Consider the following 14,650-nt stretch of genomic DNA (forward strand, 5'->3'; position numbering starts at 1 on the left):
ACGGGAATATCCCAACTCCTTCTATTATCAAACAGATTTGCATACTCTAAGACAAAGTGATCATAAAGATACTAAAGCGCCCGCCATTTGCACCCAATATGCAGATTTGAAGTATCCACTCCTTTGAACTAATAGCACAAAAAATGACAGTGGATAAATGGTAACTGGAAAGTTGCCTCATTCTTGCTGACCTAGATCTGGAGAATAGAATTCTGACATTTAAGGGGGAACAGGATCAGTTTGTGAAAGGAAAATATTTTTTTTTGCAATTTGCCCGAGTTGTCTTTATATCTAAAGACTACATTTACCAAAGTCCCAGAGGATACCTAAACAGTGATAGCACTATTATGCTGCAAGAAACTAATAATTAGTAAGTATCTGGCATGAAGTGTTGACAGACTAAAGACTAAACTAAAAGTATAGGACTAGTGGCAGATGCATGTAGACAAACCACTCACAGATAAAGAGAGGGTCAAAGTCTGTCAAGACTTGCAAACAACATCAGGTAATGCAAATTTTAAGTTGAAACAATACAACTATGTTCATATGGGCTATTTGATTCAGACAAAATTGAGTAGAATCTACCTAAGACGGTCCTGGCAGTGTCCTCATAGTGAAGCTGAAGAAGCTGGTTTTATATGTTACATGGAGGGATGTCAAGCATTACAGGGATTCTGGATAGAGGGGCTTAACCAATCAAATAGCTAAGTCCTCTGGTAAGAGGCAGTGGTTAGGCTGCTTCTCAAGAACCTCAGTCTTTATCCTAGCAACCTAAAGAACTACCGCCCAATGTCTTTGCTCCCTATCCCAGCCAAGATCCCGGAGAAGCATCTCAACTAGCATCTAATGATGCATGTGGAGCATCAGGGAATGGTGCATAGCTCGCAGTTTGGGTTTAATAGCCAACACGGTACATAAACCGCCCTGATTTCTGGAACGGACAGCATTAGGCAACTTTTGGATGCTGGCCAGGCCAAGGCTCTGATCCTTTTGGATCTGTCCACCACCTTCAATACCATCTCTATCATCCTACTTATAGGGTGCTTACAGGCCTTGGGATAGGTGGTGTGGTCTTAAAACTGCTTGCATCATTTCTGACTGATAGAACCATAATTGACAGTGACCTATCCTTTGATCAACAGATCAACCATACTGTTGTGACCTGTTTTTGGATTATTAGAACACTTCAAAAGCTTTTTCTATACATCTTCATTGCGGTTCAGAAACAAGTGGTCCTTGCACTTATTTTATCCAGAACTGACTATTGTAATGCTCTTTTTTTAGAACCTAAGAAGACTACTCTAGCCACACTTCAACTTGTGCAAAATGTGGCAGCAAGGCTGACATTAGATATTCCAAAATATGTAAATCTTGAACGGATTGCGCTAACTTCACTGCCTTCCAATACAGAAGCAATAGACATTTAAGTTCATGTGTATTGTGCATAAAGCACTGAATTGTGCCAGGCCAGGGGGATTAAAACCATGTTTCAGTGGTACTCCCCACACAGACCCCTCAGATTAGCAACCCAGAACCTTGTTGTCATCCCTAGAGTTGACAGGAAGAGATGGGGAGGAAGGGTGTTTTCAGTGCAGCTGCTTTAATTTGGAACTCTCTCCCCCATCACCTAGCTGGGCTTAAGCTACATCTTCCTTTTAGGAAAGCCTGAAAAACCTGGCTTTTCTCCTTGCAAAGACCCAGTTTTAGGACAGGGTTATCTAGTCGGGATTCAACTGCATGTTACCTTGGAAAGCTTTTAAATTCTGGCTTTTCTTTTTATAAGGGGTTCGGATGATGGGACAGGTTATGTCAGGGTCACCACTGAGCAACTTGACGCCTTTGGGCATTGTTGCATTCTACAAATTTCTAGTGTTAATTAAATAACAATAAAGACAAATAAAGAAAAAACTATAGCTCAATTGTATCTTGACCACCAGTGGAGTTAGAAGCAGAACTGGGTGCTGTGACACTTGAGCTTACTTGATCCAACCCTCTTCGGCAACTTGCTACCTTTCCTGCCACCCGGGGCATGATGCCACAACCCCCAGCATGTGCTGAGATCTGTTATCCTACACAAATAATATCTTCTCGCTACTCTTCCTTTGTGGTTCACTGATTACTCCTGTATTGAAGCACACCCGTAGAGGCACCCTACTCATGGGACTTGTTGAACTTTTGAGATGGTACATTCATATACTAGGACACATTCCCACACGCTGGATACCCAGCCTCCCTCATTATAGCTGACTTGTGGTTCGCTGTAAGCCACTATTGCAAACAGCAACTTTGATTAAAAAAAAAAGCCAGGAATTGACACACTAAGCCAGGACACAACTACAGTGAATACACAGCCTCTCTCATAACAATGGAAATCCACCAAAAAGTAAACAACATGAACTTTTGAAAACAGCTTGCACCCTACCACATACAAGAGCTCACGGGAGGCCCAGTCTGATAGCTGCCTTGATGTGCTTTTTAACGCTCCACAAGAGAAGCTAAAAACAATTATGTTGGAGATGCACAACAGCCTTCCGGACATAAAACACCAAGCTTGACACCCTCAAAATGCCCCATGACCACATGAAAGAATACATTGCCAAATGAGTCCTGAGACTCAACACCGTTGAACAAAGAACCTCAGACCTTGTGAATGGTCTCAATGAATCCAAGGACACTGCATAAAACGAAAAAGAGTTTCTGGGATATCAAAGCTAACAATGAAGAACTTGAAGTGAAATATATGTGAAATAATCTACGTATACTGGGCAGTCCTGAATCCTCAGCACCGGTTAGTGTTGAAATATTTGTTAAAGCTCTCCTAACAGGATCTATTTGGCAGATAACACTTTTCAACGCTTTCAATGTGGACTGTGCCCACAGATCGCTTGGCCCAAAACCACCTCTACGGGCAAGTCCCTGCACCGTCTTTGGAAATCTGTTAAGTAGCAGAGAAAGGGACACCATACTGCACCCTTTGAGGGCCAAGGAGGTATTGATCTACCATGGTAACAAATTGTCCATCAACTCGACTTTACAATACTGCCACCGGAAGGGCAATACACATTTTAAGGTGTAAAGAAAAAACGTTTTTCTGCCGAAAAAATATATGCAATGCTATACGTTTACAAGCTCAAGCTACAATATAATGGAAAATACCACTTCTTCACCAAACTGACAGACGTTAACCACTTACTTGAAAAATACATTCACATACTGAAACATCTAAGGAAGGCAGGGCCAAATTATGAACCCACCAATAATCTATTTGCATCAGACTCCCTTCGTAGTAACAGCTAATACTGTTCTCTGCCTAATCTGACTTTGGCACAGGACCTTGCTGCTATGGATCCAGGGGACTGGATGGTGTCCTTGGACTTGCAAGATGTGTACTTTCATGTGCCTGTCCTGCAGTTTCACAGACCCTTTGTTTAACGCAGGGTTTGGAGCATTGCCAGTTATCAGCTCCACCCTTTATCCTCACATCAGCTCCATATGTGTTTTATTAAAGAATTGCAGTAGTCACTGCCCAGTTACACATGTCAGGGATACACATATTCTTGTACCTGAACAACTATCTGCTGCATTCTAGCTCACTACATTAAGTCACAACCAACTCTACTTTAATCTCTGAAATACTCTAACCACGAACAACCTGCACAAACCATCCAGCACACACTAGCATTCAAGGGCTTTACACCCCCAGAGAGAGTTCAAGATTTTCAAGATATGATCCCAGTGTTTTGGACTCATACCTGGGTTCAAGTGCAAATGATTATGAGGCTTCTTGGCCTGTTTTCCTCATGCTGGCCCAAGTACCCCTTGGCACACGTGGGACTTGCAGTGGTACCACTGTCTGCTGTTGGTGCAGACAGTGGTACTGGGGTTGCCTTCTGGACAATATCTACATCGTGAAGAAGCAGCCCAGTGCCTGTTCTGGGGGCTATTGGACACCAAGCTGACATGCAGGAGGCTGTTCTCTGCGGATTCATCATCTTTAGTTTGGGGTGGTCATCTGGGAAAGGTGAAAATTAGTGGGATCTGGAACAAGGGGAGCATAAACTCCATATCAGGTTTTTCAAGGTTTGCACTATCCAATTGACCTTGAAGGCCTTCATTCCACCTCATCGGCCACCAAGAGGAAGCCAGGTCTTAATGAACAACATGGTCACTATGTTGTACTGCAACAAACAGGGTGGTGTGGAGTTGCATATCCTGTGTCAGGAGGCACTGCATCTCTGGAAATGGCTGGACCTTTAGGGTGTCTCCCTGTCAGTGCGCATGGAGATTGAACAGCAGTACTAAAGAGTTTTAATTTACCTGCTGCATTAGCATGTGTTATTCTTTAAGTTAGGCACTCATTTAGCAAATCTATACATTTTGGTCATTAGGTGAATTTTGTAGTCTGCTAAGGAGACTGTCATATAACCTTCTTCTGGCCAAGTTATGTAACATTTTGTTGTTTATATCAGGCTCAGCAGTGCATTGTGATGGCTACTTTAGGAGGTTATTTGTTGAGTCTTTCAACATTGGTCTGACAAACCTTGTGATCTATATCGAGGTGACAAATGCATCATGTTTGAAGAGGCCCGAGAAAGCTTTGGGGTAGGCCTGAGATGCTTTTTTCAGTTCAGCGACAAATGCATCCTGTTTCAAGAGGCACGAGAAACATTTGGGGTAGGCCTGAGATGCTTTTTACAGTTCACCATGTTGACTAGGACAGCCAGAGAAATCTGGACAAATATTCCAAACTCACCAGGGGAGAATCAAACACTGGGGGTACTAATAGATGTGTGCTACTCCCAGCACCAGGTGTCCTGCCTCCACATGGACCCAAAAGAGAATAAGTCAAAGTGGAGAAGCCTGCTAGGGAAAGATGGGAGAGGGACCTTTTGGAGCCCTTGACAGACAGGGAATGGACAAAAACATGTGAGATGGTCCATGAAATGAGTAGCTAAGCGTGATTCAAGTTGGCTCACTTCTATGTGCTGCATCATGCAGATCTGTCACCAGTGCACCTTCGCAGCATTTACTCAGAAAGATTGAATAGATGACCCAGATGTGGGGAGGGTAGCATTCATTTTTTACCTATAATCTGGAGCTGCATAACTATAGCGTCATACTGGAGGGAAGTGACCCGACTGCTCTGAGTAGTGATGAATATTCCTTTAGAGGTATCCATCTGCCACTGCCTACAAAGCATTATCTCTAGTCCTAAAAATAACAAGCTGCAACAAGGATTCAAACTCTTTGGATTAGTATTAGCCAGGGCATCTGGAATTATGTGATTCTGCCTATGCCATCATCTGCTGCATAAGCTTTGAGCAAAAAAAAAAAAAATTCTAGCTCAGACAAATCAAAAGTTACTAAAAAACCTAGCAATATGTATTTGCATGTGTTGTAAGACCATTTGCAAATGTTAACTGGTCATCTTTCAGATGCTTATTTTTGTATTCAGTCGTTAACCTGGAACTATAGTGGGGAAATCTTTGCCCAGACAGTATTACCATGTGTACAAATTACAAATTAATGAAGTAATACTATCACAAATTGTGCTGCCTTATGCCACATAAATTGCCTTACCTTCCCACATAATTTAGTCCACCCTGCCACATAATTCCAGTGGCTCTGGTCTTAGGTAAGAGAAGGGTAGCCATTAAATGGCTGTTGAATCAAGAACCCATCTTTAAGGCTTGGATCCGAGAAGTGGCCGAATGGACTGCAACCAAGGAGAGACGTATATGAGATGTCCGAACTGATGACAAGGAGGAGCATGAGTGTTCAATTTGTAGTGAGAAAGAGATTCTGCAAAAATTGATAGCTTCTACGAACATTATCCCACTGGTAAATTAACCATATACATGTCAGAGGGGGCCACCTAGAGCTGGACGGGCCAGTTCCGTGAACACGCCTACTGATGATCCTGATTAGACATGGTAGATGCTGTATTAGTTACCAGCAATGCAGTACCTGTTGTCTGCCTTTGTGCACTAATGTTATGGACGATAATATTGCCCAGTTCTAAATGAACTAACAGTAGGGATGAAGTCATTTAGTATATCCAGATAAGCTGCCTGACAGGGTAGTTCCCCTCCTTCACAAATGAAGGATAAACTCCTGGGTGATATGCGCACCCCACAAATAAGAATAAAGAAACACAATACTGGGCTCTAGTAATATGTTTGTGTTAGAGCAATGGTGAAAATTGCCATATTTGTTTATAGAAGAAGGGGGACTTTATTTTAGGCTCATGTAAAGCAAACTGTGCCCCTTTTTTCAGAACTACGATTCCCTCAAAATACAAACCTTTGACACGCATTGAGAAAGGCCGTTTTGGTACACATAAGCCCGCGGTGTTGAATGCAGCTGGTTCAGAGTCTTTGCAGAGGATTCTGTCATAATATTCAGGGAGGGTGTGATGCTCTTTTAGGTATTTCAATCACTGGATGCTTGTGCTTTTAGATTAGAGGTGATAGGCTTTTGAAAGATTCTTCTCCAGCAGAAATGAAGGCACCATTTGTTTAGAAGTAAAACCAATGCCGAACTATTTATAATCTTGGCCCCCTGATATACCTCCATAAAAAAAAGTTGTCCAGAGATTTTCATTTTTGATTTGTGTTTTGGGGTAATTAGAGAAGTAATTTAGCTTGGATAAACATTGCTGATCCCGGCCAAATTTTTCTGGACGACATTTTTAAATATGGTGGATGTGTTGCAGTTATGATGTAATATTTCAGGAATCATGAGGCCTACTTCATATTGGTGTCAAAACACAGGTTATGGGGTCAAATAGCCTTATAGAGACAAAATCTCCTCAGAGCAACCGTTCTGCCATTATCCAAAATGGTAGCTATAATAGAGAAAGACGACACACATATATAGAAATAAAACAAATAATAATGTTTTTTAATTCTTTTATGTCTACACCAAACAATGTTTATGAACCGAATATGAAAAAAATATTGTTTTCCACTCATGTTTTAGACACATTTTCATAGTTCAATTGATGTATTTGTTTAGGCGATCACTTGTGGTACATTTGCAGAATATTGAACATTTGAGAAGAGCATATCGACAGGGACATCTTTTTGTAGCACAGGTTTTGCAAGTACATGTACGTGTAAGTTCTGTGGCCAGAGGCTTTAGAAATTTCATAGGTTCATCGCTGCCAGCAGTGCAAGCTGAACTAAAGGAATTTGAACATGTGGCAGGATTTAAAGTTAATATCACAAAGTCCTTCCTACTCAACCTGACGGTTTCCCCAAGGGAAATGAAAAGCCTGATCAATAATAATACACCATTTCGCATAGCTAAAAAGGAGATTACTTATCTAGGGGTCAACCTTACACCGACAGTAGAAGATCTATATAAAGCCAACTACCCCCCACTCCTACGCCGACCAAAACAAGACTTGACGACCTGGGGCCCCTATACATATCCTGGCTGGGACGTATAAATGCTATCAAAATTATAGTCCTGTCACTTCTTCTATACCTCTCTCAAGGGCTTCCAGTGGAAATTGATAGGCAGTTTTTTTAACGCTGCGAACAATGATTACAATATTTCTCTGGCAGAAGAAGAGGGCCAGGTTATCAAACAAACTATTGGCTCTACCCACATCGAAAGGAGGGTTATCACTTCCGAACTTCCCCCTTTACTATAAAGCAGCACAACTAGGAGTGATCACTGAATGGTAATTACAAGAGTCAGACAAACAATGGCTCCATATGGATAGAGGGATAGTGGAGAAAACGATCTGGGACTTACTTTGGAAACCTAGGTCAACCCCCCCCCCCCCCAAAAAGCATACCTCAGTACTCCAACTAGAACGACATTGAAAGCAGGGGATGAGGTGGCCATTAAGCAGAAATTGATGACCTTCCCCTCTCCACATACCCCGATACACTTTAATAAGGGGTTCACCCCGGGACCCTTTGACGTATGGAGAGAGGGGACTGTCTTACGATTTCAGACTTGTTTCATGGCAGTGACACTCTTATATTTGAGAATTGTCACCGGAACGTCAAACTACAGGCAAACGAGCTATATCAATACAAACAACTTATGCACTACGTACCTGATCCCACGATCAGACAATTGGCCACAAGGGAACTACTCCCACTCAGCAAGTGTATGGAGGCAGGGAGGGACCCAAGGAGACCATTTCTTTCCTATATTCGCTTTTAAACTCCTTGGGCGCAGCCCCTGCTGTAAGACACAGGAAGCTCTGGGATCAACTCCTGGGAGGGAGATTTCCGCAGAGCAATGGCGAACCCTAGCAAGAGATCTTGAGAAATGTAATCGATCATTGGGCATACGGGAAGCCCACTACAATGTCCTCTATGACTTGTACCTCCACCCAGCTAAGCTACATAAGCTTTTCCCAGACTCATGTGATAGAGGCTGCAGCCTGTTGGGAGACTTCTGTCACATATGGTGGGATTGCCCCACAATTAGGCCGTACTGGTTGGAAATACTTGCTCAGATGAAAGACATCTTGGGGTACCCTCTGCCACAGTCGCTAGAATGTACACTACTGGGCCTTCGGGACCACACCATCAAACACCGGACAGCAGGGGACAGATCAATTATGTGGCTCTGTTTGGGAGCTGCTAAGATGGCTCTGGCTGCAGCTTGGAAGGGAACGACTGCCCCTTCATTATCACAATGGCACGCTCGCCTTTGGCAAGGCATCACCATGGAGCGTTTGACAGACAAACGTACCGGTGCACGTAAAGATTTTGAATTCGTATGGGCCCGTTTGTGAGATATCTATCTGTGGGCCTCCCTCTGTTCTCCTGCCCCACACGCACAAGAGCTCTCCACATGTTCCAGATATGAGACCCCACGCCCAATGCACTGCCATAGGCCTAGACCGACCATTATAGGGTATCAATTAAGACATAACCACAACATTACCCAATAGAAACAACTAGTACATGCTCATCCTCGACGTGCCAAATGTCTTAGTTACTCTAGTTTTCCCCTTTTCCCCCTTTGTAGTTTGTCTTCCTTTTAGTTTTGAGATCTGTATTGGTGGAACTATCATAGGCTGTTCTCAAATATAACTCTTCCCCCCTTCTTTCTCAATTTTCTTTCTTTTTTTACTAGTTAATGGTGAAGGAGGAGAGGCAGATTACAGTACACATCCTGTTTTTTTTTTTTTTTTTATGTTGAGGCACTTCAAATGATTAGCGGACTGTATAAGGTCATTTTTTACATATGCAATCTCTATGCAATACTGAGTTGTACAATAGCTTAATCTTGACCCGAAGAGCCTTGAAATTGCGCATTGCAAGGTGCTTCTTGGTAACTGTTTAAATCAATAAAAAAAAGTTTGAGAAAAAAAAAAAATCATGGGTTTTAGCACCCCATCAATATCTTTCCAACCAAATTCACAGGGATCTTGCTCTACATGTGCATGATCCAAAACATTTACACATCTTCTGATCAAGTAGAACGCTCTTTTAATGTGTCCACGCACAGAATATGACATTGATGGAAGGTCACTTAGCATGACTGATCTCTTGAACTCACTGTGCTGAAGATCATCACACGTATGACAGTCAGAACTCATTTTCCACACATGCACAAGTTATTTTTCTACATCTTTAAAGTCACATTAATCTTCTGTCTCTGCAAATCCTTTCTGAATCTACACAGGTTCTGCATTTAAAGCTCCAAGCTTTATTCCAATTTTTCTCATAGTGTCATTACCTGTAAGAATATGTGCCTTGATAAGACTACTGGGCATCTCTGGGTCACATTTCTTGTATAGAATATGAAGCTTGATTAAGTGTCTTTTCTCATTTGTTCTATAATGTATCCATACCTCTGACAATCCTTGATTTATGAACTTTGCAACAAATCTAAGTAGCACAATAACATCTGTGTCATTTGACAGTAAAATGACTCGACTGGAACCATTTTCAAACAGCCCACTCAAAATGTGGCACAACACAAAGGTCAGCTTCCTCCAATTTACTGTTAAGTTCTTTTGAATATCTCTCTGCAGGCACCAACTCCTTATTGACAATCATTTAATTTGCAATAATTGGAAATTCAGTGTTCAACGAAGCATCAGCAATGTTTTGGCAAGTTAACATCTCCAAGTTAATCATGTTCGATGTTGATGACCAGGTATAAGTGTCGAATTTTTTATGCAGGCAAGGTCAATTGTTCCACTTGTAGACGTTTGTCTGATTCTCTCACATTCTTTGACAATTAGTTCAAGAAAAGTGTCAGAAACAATGTGCAGTTCGTGCAGGGTTCATACTGACTTTGATATCTGTAGAACAGTCTGAACGACCTTTCTGAAGTTTTTCATGGATGAAATCTTGACCATTTGCAATTGTGACAGATAGTCCACAACAATGGCAGTTTTAAATGAATTAAAATTTTCAGATTTATTTTTTTTCAAGCTCTTGTACAAGTTTATGCTTCACTGGTTTGATTGCAGCATCTCCATCAAATAATGGTTTGTTGGAAGAAGATCATGCAATAGAATGTCCTTGATAAATTCACTCATTTCTTTTGCTACATCCATCTCTCTATGTGCTTGCGAAAGTTGTTTTTTTGTAACCTGTTTTATAGTGGCTGGTTGGACGAAACTCTTTCTATGGCAATTAAAGCACGAAAGTTTAGCTTTAGAGATTATGTCAAACAGCTTTTTCTCTTTTAATTCAAATCCCTCCTGCTTCAGTTCTGCTTATAGGTTTTATCCTTGTTCCAGGACATCTAGTGATGTATCTTTACATTGTTATCCGCATATTGTTTAGTCATGAAGTTGTGTAGTTGCACAGGCTCAGTCATTTCAAAGGGGTTTACTTGCTGCTTCATGAAATGAAGAAGGCTGTCAACATGTCTATTAAAACATTCCCCTCTCTTTCCCACAAATTCGTGGTGAGGAGCAGTTTTGCAATGGTCCGTTAATTTTGAATTTGTCCGCTTTCTGAAACATTGCATATAGAAAGGACTTCATGGTAAACTAGCTGCCATTGAGCAACGTATTCACTTTTATTTGTCTGACCTCTAATTCCCTTGGACCCTTTCTGTGATCTCTGGATCATCTGTTACAGTTTCTCATCTGGAGCCACAGCATTGAACCTTTCCTCTGTCTTTTATCACAAAATGTCTTTTAGTGATATGGTTTTTCCACCTCTCGCTTTTTCACTACTTCCAATTACTTGGACCTATATTTCAGGTAGTTTATGCAATCGAATTCGCGAAACTCAGTAATCAGTAGCTCCACAGTCTTCATGTGCAGCTCCCGTTCACCTTCCCGATCAGCATGTACCATGTTTTTCACTAGAGCTATCATGTGTGAAATATTTTTCCAGTACTTGCAAAGTTCTGACTTTTCTTCTTGTTCTTTTACAAACTCTACAAACTTGGTTTTCTTATTTTAAACTGAGTGTATTGAACATTGCCTGGCTTTGCCTTACGTCTTTTGAATGAAGTACACCCGGTGCCTTGTTCACTTCTGAGAAAAAAATATGCAAAACCTGATCTGTCATTCTTGTTCCAGAAGACATTCAGGGTAATGTTTCTATAGTCTCAGATACACCTTGTAACGAATGAACATAATGAGTTCCGCTCAGTACTGACTAGACAGTTTTGTTACCAAAGATTTCAGCCTCAATAAGTGCGTTGTCTATGCCACATCTACTGAGATAACTTCCTGCACACCGCAACACAACTTTTGTCATGTGAAAAATGCCCATCATTGGATAAGGATCATCAAATTGTACTGGATTGCTCATAAAAATGTCAGCTGCAATACAGAAAATACCTTTATCGCAGAAATCTGGCAGGATAGGCTGGTCTTCAGGCTATCACGAACATATTGGATTTCTTTATTATTTTTTTTAATTTATTTTTTAGAGCTGTGTATACTGTTGCGTACTTTGTGACAGGAGATAGTATTACTGGTAGAAAACCAACCTTTTTCAGTGGGACGGTATTCTGGGAAATCAGACCATGAATTGCAGCCCACAGAGGAACTGGCTTTTCTTCATCCTTCAGTCCGCATCAGATAAGCGATATAATAAATTCAGTTAAAACAGCTTTGTGGATCGCAGCATCATGTTAAGAAAATCCATGTCCTCAGCCAATTTTAAACTTTCTGGTAGACTGGGACATGTTGATGGCTTGTAGTGATGTTGCACACGTTGGCAAGGCAGTTGGGGTATCAGTTTGCAGCTTTGTTTGTTTATGCCTACAGCTGACACAGTTTGTTTTTCAGTAGTTACTTCATTGGTACAGTCTTGAAAAAGTACCATGGCAGTATCATGTGTGCTTGATGTTCCAGACAAAGAAGAGCTATCTTCAAAATCAAAATTATCAAGAGCAGCAATTGTAGATTGGAAGTGGTGTGCTGTCAGATTCACAAGAGTTTACAGCATGAGCTGCTAACAAGTTCCTGCTCCGTACAATGTCATTATAACTTGATGATACACCAATCTTATTAATTGAAGTGATTAACCTTCTACTTTTACACTTGTCATAGATTGTGTGGGCAGTCATCATGTGTAGCACAGTTTTCTTTTTGCTGTGATGTAATTCCTAAAACATAATTTAGAAAAGACATTTGCACACCCTGAGCCTATCGGTTCATGGGATTGTCTTCCATTTCTTCGCTCATATCTTCAAAGCCATCATCAATGTTGTTGGCTTCTGTTCCGAACTCAAGAACTTTAGTTTGTAACAGTTTTGCTTTGCTGATATTAAACAATGACGTAACAACGTTAAGACAACATCAGGCATTTGTGTTGACTCCCATGGTTTGCAGAGCGCAGGGGCATCACAAACTTTGTCATTGTGCCCAAAATCTAAATCTTTCAAGACATTTCTTAAGATGGTTCCTGCTGATTTTACTGTAACCTGTGATCTTATTTTGGCAGCAAGAACCTCAAGAGTCAAATCAGCTGATAACACCATAAGTGGCTCTTTTTTTTTCTTAGACTGACAAAAATGAATTCTGTCGTACGTTCTCACCAGAAAAATCTTAATTTCATTATTATGGATCAATACAGATGGCCATTATTTCTCTGATCTCACTGAGTGTGAACCTGTAGCCAGCACTCGAGTGGCTTTAAAACTGCATTTGCTTTTTTAAAGAGTTCTAAGTTACCTGAAAGCTGGCGGCTACATTGCTGCTGGGAGCTCATTGTACATTCATAGTTTCAAATGTATGCACACATGCAGTTTGGATGGGCATACAAATCTGCTGCCAAATACATTCATCTTGCTGTTTAGATCAGCTACTCTGCTGAAAACTTCATCTTGGAAGAAACTAGCTGCAGATAAAAACATGTTTGCCCTTTGAGACTCATACGCTGTACTTTGTTCTTTCATCAATCCCTTTGTCCCTTGTTCAGGCTAAACCACAGATTGAAGATCCTCTGCTTTCTGATCAGTTGCTGGAGGTGGACGAGGGGTAGCCATCGATCTTCTAAAAGGATGGGCATTGGGTTTGGTTGTCGTTGCTTTCTCAGAAGACTCTGATTCTTGTTGTGATTCACTGGTTTCTGCTATTTTTTGACAAATTGTTTCCAGACTTTTTTCTATTGTATATAACTTGTAGCACATGTTACAATGATAAACTATTTGATCCTCTTCACCCCTCAATTTCAATCTTTTGTGAACTTCGCCTTGCCGTATTATTGTAGCAGTTCCAACTCTCTTCTGTCCAGCCACAGTTGATGTTAGCTTTCCTTTTGGATTAGTTTGGCATATGACACATTTTTCTTTTTTAAGAGTCCTCAGATTTTGTAGTTAGCAACACTCTGGCAGGAGGTAAAGATCCTCTGCTACCATCTGCTTCGCTCATCTTCACAAATTTGAATCAACAGAAAACCTGAAACACAAACAATATTAAAATAAATTACCAATATCCTGGCTAAAACACATCACTATAGGGCTGTCATTTTGGAAAATGGCTAAGGGCTTGCTTTGAGGAATTATTTTCTGTCTCTGTAAGACTACTTGGCCCCCAAAACCTATGTTTTGACACCAAAATGAAGTATATAGGTCTCATGGTTCCTGAAATATTACATCATCACTGCAACACATCTGCTATTTTTAAAAATGCCATCCTGAAAAAGTCGGCCCGATTACCAATGTCTCTCCATGCTAAATTACTTCTCTAATGATACAAAAATCAAAAATGAAAATCTCTGGACAACAATATTTATACGGAGGTATATCAAGGGGCCAGGATTATTATATTGTAAGGAAGGTTTGCCCGGATTTGATTTGGACCCACGCTAGTGACCCATTAGCAAAGCCCATATCTCAGTATCTTAGGCAATTCCGTGGACTCCATTGAATCATAATTGACTGATCTTGTACCCACCTTGATGAGCTAACTTTTCCAAACACGAGCACATTAATATTCTAGTCATGTGCACAGTACAGGTGCTTGTTGTTTTTACTAATGAGTCCCAATTCCTGTATTTACTTATGGTAGGTGCTTTGTTCCTCAGCCTGTGATGTCTACACCCTTTGCTGCACTTAAACGTTTTAGCTACTTTTGTACTTTTCCTTTATCAAATGTTTTATTAAACTGTGTTTCTAAGATTCGATGCACTCTTCATGTATGCAATGGTGATGGTTGTTATCTGCTATCAATAAATAATTGTCTAAAAAGAAG

General features: G+C 40.8%; 1 protein-coding gene across 6 annotated transcripts in view; it reads left to right on the forward strand.

Annotated features, from left to right (window-relative positions):
- The window catches only part of CAB39L (calcium binding protein 39 like), an 803,103-nt gene that overhangs the window by 759,248 nt on the left and 29,205 nt on the right, over positions 1-14,650 (forward strand). The gene's annotated exons all lie outside the window — the stretch shown is intronic.

The sequence above is a fragment of the Pleurodeles waltl genome, chromosome 8, assembly GCF_031143425.1.
Source record: "Pleurodeles waltl isolate 20211129_DDA chromosome 8, aPleWal1.hap1.20221129, whole genome shotgun sequence".
Taxonomy (NCBI): Eukaryota; Metazoa; Chordata; class Amphibia; order Caudata; family Salamandridae; genus Pleurodeles; species Pleurodeles waltl.